Below are 10,189 nucleotides of genomic sequence, written 5' to 3'. Positions count from 1 at the left end.
TGGTCGTGTATTCTGGCCAACATTGGTTTCAGTGCTTAGGATTAGCATTGAACAAAGCACATGAAAATCCCTATTGTAGGTTGTTTACTTTCCAGTTCAAGGTGACAAACAGGTTTTTTTGCGTGGGAGTGTTGTATGTATATAATATGTGCTAAGTCAATTAAGTCGTGTTCAACTCTTAGGGACCCTGTGGGCTGACAGGCTCCTCTGTCCATGGGATTCTCTAAGCAAGAATACTGTAGTGAGTTGCTATTTCCTTCTTCAGGGGATCTTCCCAACCCAGGGATGGAATCCACATCTCATGTCTCCTGCATTAACAAGCAGGTTCTTTACCACTAGTGCCACCTGCGAAGCCCTTGTATTACATAATATATTTATGATGGTAAGTGCTATGTCAAAAAGTAAAGCAGGCAATGTGTGCCATGAGGGAGAAAGGGGAGGGTGTAGGCCAGTTGTAAAAGGGTTATCAGAGAAGGCTTAGCCAAAAATGTCAGCCAAGAGCTGAAGATGGTAAAGGATAAGGGGGAGGAGGAGTGTGGAAATTCCAGGCAAAGGAAATAGCAGATGAAAAGACCCAGGAGCCAGGAGCATGCTCAATGCTTGCAGAAAACGGCAAGACCCCGGAGAAGCTGGGGTAGAGTGAGCAACTAGAAGAGTAAGAGGCAAAGTCAAGACTGACTGCTGACAAGTCACATAGGGCCATTTAGTGTGTTAATAGTGCCTTGGAAGGAGTCTGGGTATTCCAGATGAGATGAAAGCCACTGGAGTGTTGTAGTCAAACAGTGATGAGATTACGACATGTTTTAGAATTTCTGATTACTGTTAGGGAAAAGACTTGGTGGGTTAGAGCTGGCTTAGAGATAATGCTAACCTGGGTAGCATTAGTGTAGGTAGTAGGAAATCATCAGATTCTGGTTGAAGGTAGCTAATAAGTTTTGCTGATAGACTTAACTGTGGTGTGAAAAGTCAAAGTTTAGCACCTGAGAAAACCAGAAGGCTGGAATTGTAGTTAATTAAGATGAGGTGGAGCAGGAGTGTAGAAAGATGAAGAGCTTCATGTTAACAGGTTAAATTCAAAGTGCCTATGAAATGTCCATAGAGAGACGTCAGAGTAGCGGATATCCAGATCTGAGATTTGGGAGTTAGTTCTGGGTCATTCACATACATTTGGGATTCATGAGTGGATAGTTGATGTTTACAGTTATGGGATTGGATGAGATCATCAAGGAAATGAGTGCTGCTAGAGAAGAAAGAAGTCTGGGCACTCCAGTTTCAGAAGCCAAGGACACATGGAATCAGCAGAAGAACCCAGGAAGTAGAAGGACATCCCCAGGGGAGCATGGGGACCCAAAAAGAAAGTGAAGAGTTTCCTGGAGATGGGAATGATCTGTAGCTTCAGATGGGACTGAGGATCCAGCTAAGATGCTGCTGCTGCTGCTAAGTCACTTCAGCCGTGTCCAATTCTGTGTGACCCCATAGACGGCAGCCCACCAGGCTCCCCTGTCCCTGGGATTCTCCAGGCAAGAACACTGGAGTAGGTTGCCATTTCCTTCTCCAATGCATGAAAGAGAAAAGTGAAAGTGAAGTTGCCCAGTCCTGTCCGACTCTTAGCGACCCCATGGACTGCAGCCCACCAGGCTCCTCCATCCATGGGATTTTCCAGGCAAGAGTACTGGAGTGGGGTGCCATTGCCTTCTCCGAACTAAGATGCAGATGTGGCTATTTTATTTCCCACCTGATGAGCAGTGGTCATCAGTGACTAATAAAAGTGGCAAGATCAAAAGCTCTGTTGGAGTAGGTGCCGAAGGTAACAAACTGTAGACTTCTGACAGTTTTGCAATAGAGAAATGGAGGGTAGTTTCCTTTATTTAAGATGGGGGGAATTATACTGTATGTTGATGAGGAAGATGAACAGGGAGAAATGGGTGAGCAGGGCAGAGAAGCAGTGTCCTAGAGAAGATTGTCTGCACTGTTTTCGGGGTGTTTCCAAAGCTCTCTGCACTCCCCTTGGATCTCTCTCTCTTCCTGACAACACTAGGAGCTCTTGAGGGGCGTATCCCCACTTAAAGCAGTATTGGCCTTCACTGAACTCGAGCTGTCCTACTTAGGCAGAAGGAGATGGGATCTAGCATAGACGTGAAGTGGCTGTTCTTTGCTGGGAACGTGACATCTCATACCACCCATAGTAGTAGAACAAGCAGAAGGCAAGGGGATAGGTCCAGGCTGGAGGTAGATGTGATAGTGGGAAGTTCCCTGTGACTTCCACACCTCTATTAATTAGGAAGTGGCTGTTGGCCGAAAGGGAGGATGGGGTGACCAAAGCGCATGTGTCTGTGTGAGTCCTCCATGCCCAGGAGAGGGGTCATTTATTTTTGAGAGAATAAACGAATGGTTAACTGAGTTGTCTGTCTAGATGAGCCTGTGATTTTATAGTTACATGTTAATTGTGAATAAGTAATATAGTGAACAAGTAATCAAAATTTCCTTAGTGTCTGGAATGACTCTTCTTTTTCCTCAAGTATGGCTAGCAACTGTTAGCTGAGTTGAATCTTAAGCACCTTGGTATTTTCTTCCCTTCAGGTGATTTTCCTTGTCATTGAAGAATCTTACCTTGACACCAAATTTAACTACATTTAAAAATTCAGATCAACAGATTTAAGTATTTATAACTGCTGCTGCTGCTGCTAAGTTGCTTCAGTCGTGTCCGACTCTGTGCGACTCCATAGACGGCAGCCCACCAGGCTCTGCCGTCCCTGGGATTCTCCAGGCAAGAATACTGGAGTGGGTTACCATTTCCTTCTCCAATTCATGAAAGAAAAGTGAAAGTGAAGTCGCTCAGTTGTGTCTGACTCTTAGCGACCCCATGGACTGCAGCCCACCAGGCTCCTCCATCCATGGGATTTTCCAGGCAAGAGTACTGGAGTGGGGTGCCATTGCCTTCTCCGAAGTATTTATAACTAGTGCTGCTTAAATGCTGGAAGTAGAGGAAAATAAATTTCCTAAAGAGCTCATCAAAGCCTAGTCAGGAAAAGAGATGTCCTAGGTAAGCACAGAGAGCTTTCAGGAAGATGGCTTGTCAAAAATCCTTTCTTGCCCATTCAGGTGATTCTAGGAAATAGAGCAAGTCTACTTTGTAGACATAGTGGTGAGAGAAGGACATAGAGATGCCAACTCCTGTTACTCACTTCTCGCCCTGGTTCCATGGAAGGACACTCCCGGTTCCAGGCCTTCTGTTTTTACCTTACTCTTGGTAGTAGGGAATTTGAAAGGCAAATTTCATTTCCAGAGAACCCATGGGGCAATGAGCTAAGGACCGGGTCTCATGCCCTGTTTGCCTTGCGCTGCTCCTGTCCTGACTTCCTGCTTCCCAAGATTCATACAGAAGAAATGGAGCATATTTAGCTTATTTTTTCTGAAAACCTAGTCAGTGACAGACCCAGTTGGCTCACCACTCAATTTTGCCTAAAGAGTCAGGAAGTAAGAGATACTTTGTCAACTTTTCTCTTTATTGAGTCTTGCTGAACAGTGCTTTTGCTGTGTGATTATTGCACATTTAAATCCAACTCTACTAATTACCTGAACCTAACCTCATGCAAAGAGTTGACTCATTGGAAAAGACTCTGATGCTGGGAAGGATTGGGGGCAGGAGGAGAAGGGGATGACAGAAGATGAGATGGCTGGATGGCATCGCTGACTCAATGGACGTGAGTCTGAGTGAACTCCGGGAGTTGGTGATGGACAGGGAGGCCTGGCGTGCTGCGATTCATGGGATCGCAAAGAGTCGGACACGACTGAGCGACTGAACTGAACTGAAGTAGGGTGTGACTTTTTAACCTAAATTAATCATATAATATTCTTTAGACTATCTTACACTTTTACAAGCTGATCTTTGCTGTCTTTTTTCCTTGTTTCTGACAGATGTCATGTTTGGGTTCTATTTTCTCCTTTCCAGTCCTAGGTCTAATTCGGGCCCATTATCTTCAGGAGCCTTTTAAGTTATCCTCTCATCCATCCGAAGGACTCCTACTCATTCTTCATGCTGCTGTTGGCATTAATCTTCTTAAGAGTAAGCACATCCCTTGCTCTTAGACTTGAATGGTTGCCCACTGTTTTCAGAATCAAGTCCAGACTCCTTTGAAGCCTAGCTTTCTGTCATGACATCAGTATGCTCCCATGATGAAGCAGTATTTATTTCAGTAGTAGGTTCAGATACACTTGTTTTTAGTGAAATACCAGAATCATTCTTGCCAATGGCAGCCGTTCTATAACTTAAAAATATTTTGTCAGAGAAATAGCAATAGTGACTCATTGAGAAAACTTCCTTAATCTTCTGACTCTTCTTCAAGACTTTCTGCTTATGGGGCTATAACTCTGATGGTCTGACATTTTTATAATTTCTTTCACTACAAGCAGTTCAAAGTATTGATGCATATAACCTTGTTGCTGGCTGTGTGGTAAGTCTTAAGCATCAGAAAATGGATGGATAGCTTAAGATACTTTGCTAGGCACACCAGTATTTTAAATCCGAATTGATATACTTGGTGCTTCAAGACAGATGGTTCATTGCTTGTGAGGCTAAGAGCATTTGGCAGTACTGAAATTGAGCCTTCTGTTCAATCCAGAATAATTCAGTGATGAGTGGGCAACTTTGTACTTTTTTTTTTTTTTGCTGGATTTGAATAGTTGGAAGTGTTTTAGCTTACATATTAACTATATGTGAGCGCCTTCATAAAGTGACATTCTAAGCATAGGCAAGTACATTATCAGTGGATAAGCACTATATCAGTTTGGCATATGGCAACACTTGTTTTTATTTTCATTATAGGGATGTTCCTAGGAAGATTAACAAGTATTCGGCCACGTTTAAACATGGGCACAAAACTTTCCGGGTTTAAAGTTAACTGTTAGTTAGGCTCATGTTAGTTAACATCCAAGGGGAGGATTTTTGAATGTGACTGAAGTGAGTCTGAAGAAAGAGGCTTTTAGGTCTTGTGTGGGTCATCTCTCCCCAGTTTCACGTGATTGCCCCAGGTAACACCTCTCCTCAGGTACCTTGCTAAGACAGCGTTTCCTTATTTAAGGCCTGGCTAGAGGATTGCAAAGAACAGCATCTTTAGAGCCCTGTGTTTTGTTACTTAAATTAGAAATCATTTTGTATTCTTTTTGATTTGCAGCTTGTTAGAGCTTTCTCAGTAATTAGCTGGAAATGTCTTTTCTCCATGTATTTTCAAAGGAGGACTTACATAATTCTGTGGTCATTAGGGGACGACTGGGTGTTGGGGAGCCAGCAGCCCCAGTCGCCCGCAACACGGGAACGCCCCGCGGGGCCGTCTACAGGCCGACAGCAGTGGCACCGTCGTTCCGCAGTCAGCTTTGGGTTTGGGGTTTTGATGGATGGAGGATGTTGATGGTTAATTTAGCAGAGGGTGCTATGATGTGGAGAAAATACCCACCTCATTTAAGCTTTGGGAAAAGGTTTACCCGTTTGAGCCGGAGTTAAAAGTAGTGTTTTGCCTGCTCTCTCAATGCTGAAAGGATAAAGAGATCAATAAAAAGTTTCCTCAGATTCTGTAAGTCAAACTTGTCTCTCTTTTTTCTACATTTCCAGGGAAACCAAGATCACAAATAAAGGGGCATTCTGTATTTTTATTGATTCTCTAATGTAAATTCTTTTCTGACAATAAATGTATCGTGAAGGGTACTCTGACCACTTTTCTAGATTCATTTCATATAACACATCCATGGACTGATCTCTAGGAGTCACTTCTTTACCGTCTGAACTTTGAACACACCTGGGAGCTTAGTTCCTGTCTATTGCGTAGTGGCGTACATGGGACAGTGGAACTAGAAGAGTGCCTTAGGAGGACATGTACACACCCAAGTGACTCGTTGCATGCCTAAAAATCACTGCCATCTGCTTATTTAACACAGGGACAGTAACCTGAGCTCTGAGGTCAGGTCCCCTCTAGACTAGGAATCTTTAAAATCATCATTTCTAATAAAATGTTGTCATCAAATAACATTTTATCATTGAATAAAATATAAACTAATTACCAAGAGTTGCCACCTTGACACATTTCGACACTTTTGAAAGAATAGAAAGATCACAACTTCTAAATTTTCAGTGTATTATCATTTAGAGTAATTAAAGGTCATTGATATATTACGATAGTTTCTTTGTGAGTAAAACATTCCAATAGTAATTACTTCAGTTCTCCTGGATCTTCAGTTTCTGAACTCGAGCCAAAATAACTACCAGCCTATCAGCCTGTGATGGAGTAACTAAACTCACATTTTCTGTGTACTGTTTTATTCTATAAGTAGAACTTTTTTTTTTTTTTACTTCGCTGGGCCTGAATTTTCTCAATTATCTAAAAGAACAAAAAACAGTGAACAACACTGCAGAAATGTAGTGATGAGGAAAATGTGTTTAGTAGCAAAACACTGGGCAGTGTAAAGTATCTGGAAAGACTTTAAGCAGTAAAACAATACAGTTGCAAATTGTATGGATAATTACATGTTTGAATACAGCATGAAGCTTCACTATTAGAACATTGTTTTTGCTTGTGCTAATAGGTTGTGTCGCATCTTTTTTTGTTGTTTTTTGTTTGTTTTTGTCTCTGGGCTCTGAAGATTGAAGTTTACTATTAATTGCCAAGAAGGACATAAGTGAGTATATTTCTTTTTTTATTAATTTAACAGACTGATGATACATATTTATATGAGTGTTCAATTATAATTTAAGTAATGTAGCTGCCATAATATTCTTCTAGATTTTACACTTGAGAGGTGGTCTGGTCTAATCATTTCTAGATGACTCTTCTGATTCTCAGACACAAAGAGAGGAGTTAAAAGAATTTAGAATCATTTTGGGTGTGGTGGGAACAAACTCATGCACATTCTTCTCTAGAGAAAAATCACACATGTCCTAATCCTTGAGGTTTCTTTTAATTCCATTTTTCCTCCAGGCCAACAGTAAGATGTTTTTACTTTTTTTTTTTTTTCCAGAAGAGGTGTGGTGGAAGGGTCTGCCAGAACCAGAGGCTAAGCACACAGCAGTGTAAAACAAATTCTTTATTCCAGCTTCCAGAATGCATCCTCTTCAGCCTTTCCTGTTCATTGGACTAAAGCTGTTAAGCAATGGTGTCAAGAACCGTCATCCACTGGTTGAAGCTCAGTAGAAAACCAGGAAGCAGGCGGGTTTAGATCCAGTAGGAACAACTTGACTCAGATCTTCGCACTTTCACTAAGGAGGGTCGGGGGTGAGGAGACAACATTTACATTTGTACTGAAGCTGATCTGATGTGATTGTGACAGTTTTCCAGTCAGTATTTGTTTATCTTAATTTAGTCGCGTGTTAAAAATGTGAGGGTCAAATTTACTTCCTTTCAAGGCCACTTGGCGTACACGTCTTGTAGTCTTTGGAAGGGATGGCAAGGAAACAGCCATGCTTTAATGATGGGATTAGATGTTGATGAAAGCTAGGTGTAATAGTAGAAACATTTTATTGTATATTTTTATTCCAAAGTAAGTGCAGTGTTATTATATTTAGATAAATGTTCAGTGATAAGCCAGAAATCTTACACATACATTGCTGAAGACATTTTCCCTCTGGATTTAATAAAATTCTGGTACACAGAGGTACAAAATGTAATTCATAAATGTAATGAAAACCCTAGAAAACGCTTCCCGCATGCTTTCCTTCCCTCCCCTCCCCTCCTGTCCCTTTCCTCCTCTTCTCCAGCCCACTCTCCAGTCTTGCTTGCCTTCATTGCTGGGGGAAAAAAAAAAAGAGCAGGTGAGCACATAATTAGGTTGTCACTTTTAAACTCTGGATTAGTGGGACATCCTGGAAGACCTCCCTCAACTGCAGTGCTGAACAAACGACTTTTTCCACCCCCATCTGCATGCTCCTACTACTTTTGACTAGATGTCTTGAGAATCTGCCAATATTTTTAATTGATCAAGTGAAAAATACACAGGAAGTATGCCTGTTTTTTAATTTGTTTGTATATTTTCTTGATGCGTTGCATAAAGACCCAAAGGTGCTTTGGCTTCTGTCTGTCCTCACTGGAACTGTGGTTACTGTGGGGTGTGTGGTACTCCGTAGCACACCATAAATCTCCACTAGATGTCAGCGTGTCACCAAATGAAACCAGCACTCTCTCCTGACCTGTTACTGAAACAGCTTTTTAATCAGAATGCTACAGACAAGTTTTAGTATACAGGTTAATAAATTATATTTGTCAATGAATAGTAATAAAAATAAAATCTTTAAAAAATTTAGTACCTTTCATCTGAGGATTTCAAAATGTTTTACTTATATTTTGGTTTTTGCCGTAAGAGCCCCAAAGAGATAGAGTGCAAATATTCATTTTTCATTTTACAGTAAAGTAAAGCAAGGGGACAAAATGATTGGCTCAAGATCACATAGACGATGTCTAAATAAATGCAGGCTGGTATTTCTGCCATCACAGAATCTACTCTACCTGTGTACTTAGATACAGATGCCCTTTATTTATCATTTATATTAACTGCTTTGCCTTAAAAACAAGCTCAAGAAAAATGGAGTAATAGTTAACAATTATCGAAGATTATTGATACGATTAGTATGGGGGTGTTTCAGATGTAATTTTAAGTTTTTATAAAGACTGCACAAAGAAAATATGCTGAACAACCTAGATGAAAACTTTAGAAAATCATAGCAATATTTTACCTGTGCTGTTTTACAGATGGTGAACTCAGACCAGTGTGAGCCTTGTCTTAGCTCATGTGCTCAAGTGCAGGAGGAAAAGCAATTATAATTGGGTCTGGAAGGTTGAAGCTCTTGGGTATGATGGGATTAATGGACATAACTGCATATTGTAGGTTTTTCACTGTATAATTTTCTTTAAGAGGAATATACATAAAATCCTGTATATTAAGACTTAAGTGATTTTCTCAAAATTGTATAAATACATAAGTTACAACTGTAAAAGTTATGTTTGTGGATAAAGATTAAAAATACATAAATGGCAAGTTAGGGTGATGTGACTATGGGTAAATTCAATTTTCTCTTTATGTGGTAATATTGTTTCTACAATAAATAAAAAGAGAAAACGGTTTTTATTGTAAAAATTCACCACAGTCCCCACTTTAGATAGGCTTATTTCCTATCAGTAGAGGTGCATTGTATACAGCTGAAATTCAAAAGGTATAGTTGAGTTTATTTCCTTCAAATGTTTTAATCATAGAAACCAGGGTTAAACCGGCAGAAGTACATATTTTCGAACTTTACTGTGTATTTTAGGTGAAATAAATGATTGCCCATTCCAGCAGGCTGTTTGCTGCAGTGTTCAGTGCATTGCCAGTATTCATACTGATGAAAAAGTGTTTAATAAATGTAGCTGTTTTCAATTTGTGTTTTCATTTTAATGGTGCAAGGTTAAAAGAGTTGCCAGTAAAGTTTGAGATTTTCAAAATTAAAAATTACAGTAGCTATTGATTTTGCATGCTTAGACCTATGTTTTGGTTGAGAACCTGTATCAAACCATGCATAGATCAAACTGAGGCATTAAATAATATTTCACATATGTGAAAGAAAACGTGATTTTATCACGTTTATCACATGTCTCAGTAATCACAGCATAGCCACCATTGAATTATGTATAAAAACTTAACGTGCAATAGTAAAACTTAGACAACTCATCTCTGATTATCCATTGGCAAAGTCAGGCATGTGTATCAGAATTGCCTAGAAAACTTTGTAAAAACTTCATTTCCCAGCTACCACCCCCATCCTGTAGTCACAGATTTCCAGATTTGGTGGTGGAATGGGTAGGTGGAGGCAAGCGTGTACAATACCAGGACTTTTCAGGGTGCTGCAAAGTACTAGTGCCTGCAGGGCCTTCAAAGTCACTCCCAACCCAGGAATGCCCTCTGAGTTCATTGTTTGGGTTCCTGGAGCCACCAAAATGTAGCCTAAAACACCTTGAATACTTTACTCATGGTTGGCCAGAGTTATTAAATGGTTGTAACAAACCTAGGTGAATGGAGATGATTAGATTGCCATTTGGAGGTGAACTCTTTGTTCAATCAGTTCTTGTTAAATAGAAAGGTAAGGAATCCAGGAGGGAGACCTGACCAGCTCAGCCTCCCTCATACCTGATCTGTTCAGTTCAGTTCAGTTGCTCAGTCGTGTCCACTTCTT

The 10,189-nt window shown here is 40.5% G+C and overlaps 1 long non-coding RNA gene across 2 annotated transcripts; it reads left to right on the top strand.

The window, feature by feature from the left end:
* Positions 1–283: 283 nt before the first annotated feature.
* On the top strand, positions 284–9,396 carry LOC113901629. Of its 2 annotated transcripts, XR_003513493.1 has the most exons (3): positions 284–382; positions 6,634–6,669; positions 7,009–9,396. It is a non-coding gene; the product is annotated as an uncharacterized LOC113901629 (long non-coding RNA). The 2 variants fall into 2 exon arrangements; XR_003513492.1 differs by lacking the exon at positions 284–382 and having other exon boundaries at positions 3,745–6,669.
* The last annotated feature ends 793 nt before the right edge of the window (positions 9,397–10,189 follow it).

Source organism: Bos indicus x Bos taurus, chromosome 2 (assembly GCF_003369695.1).
Source record: "Bos indicus x Bos taurus breed Angus x Brahman F1 hybrid chromosome 2, Bos_hybrid_MaternalHap_v2.0, whole genome shotgun sequence".
Lineage (NCBI taxonomy): Eukaryota > Metazoa > Chordata > Mammalia > Artiodactyla > Bovidae > Bos > Bos indicus x Bos taurus.
This window is presented reverse-complemented; position numbering and strand designations above follow the sequence as displayed.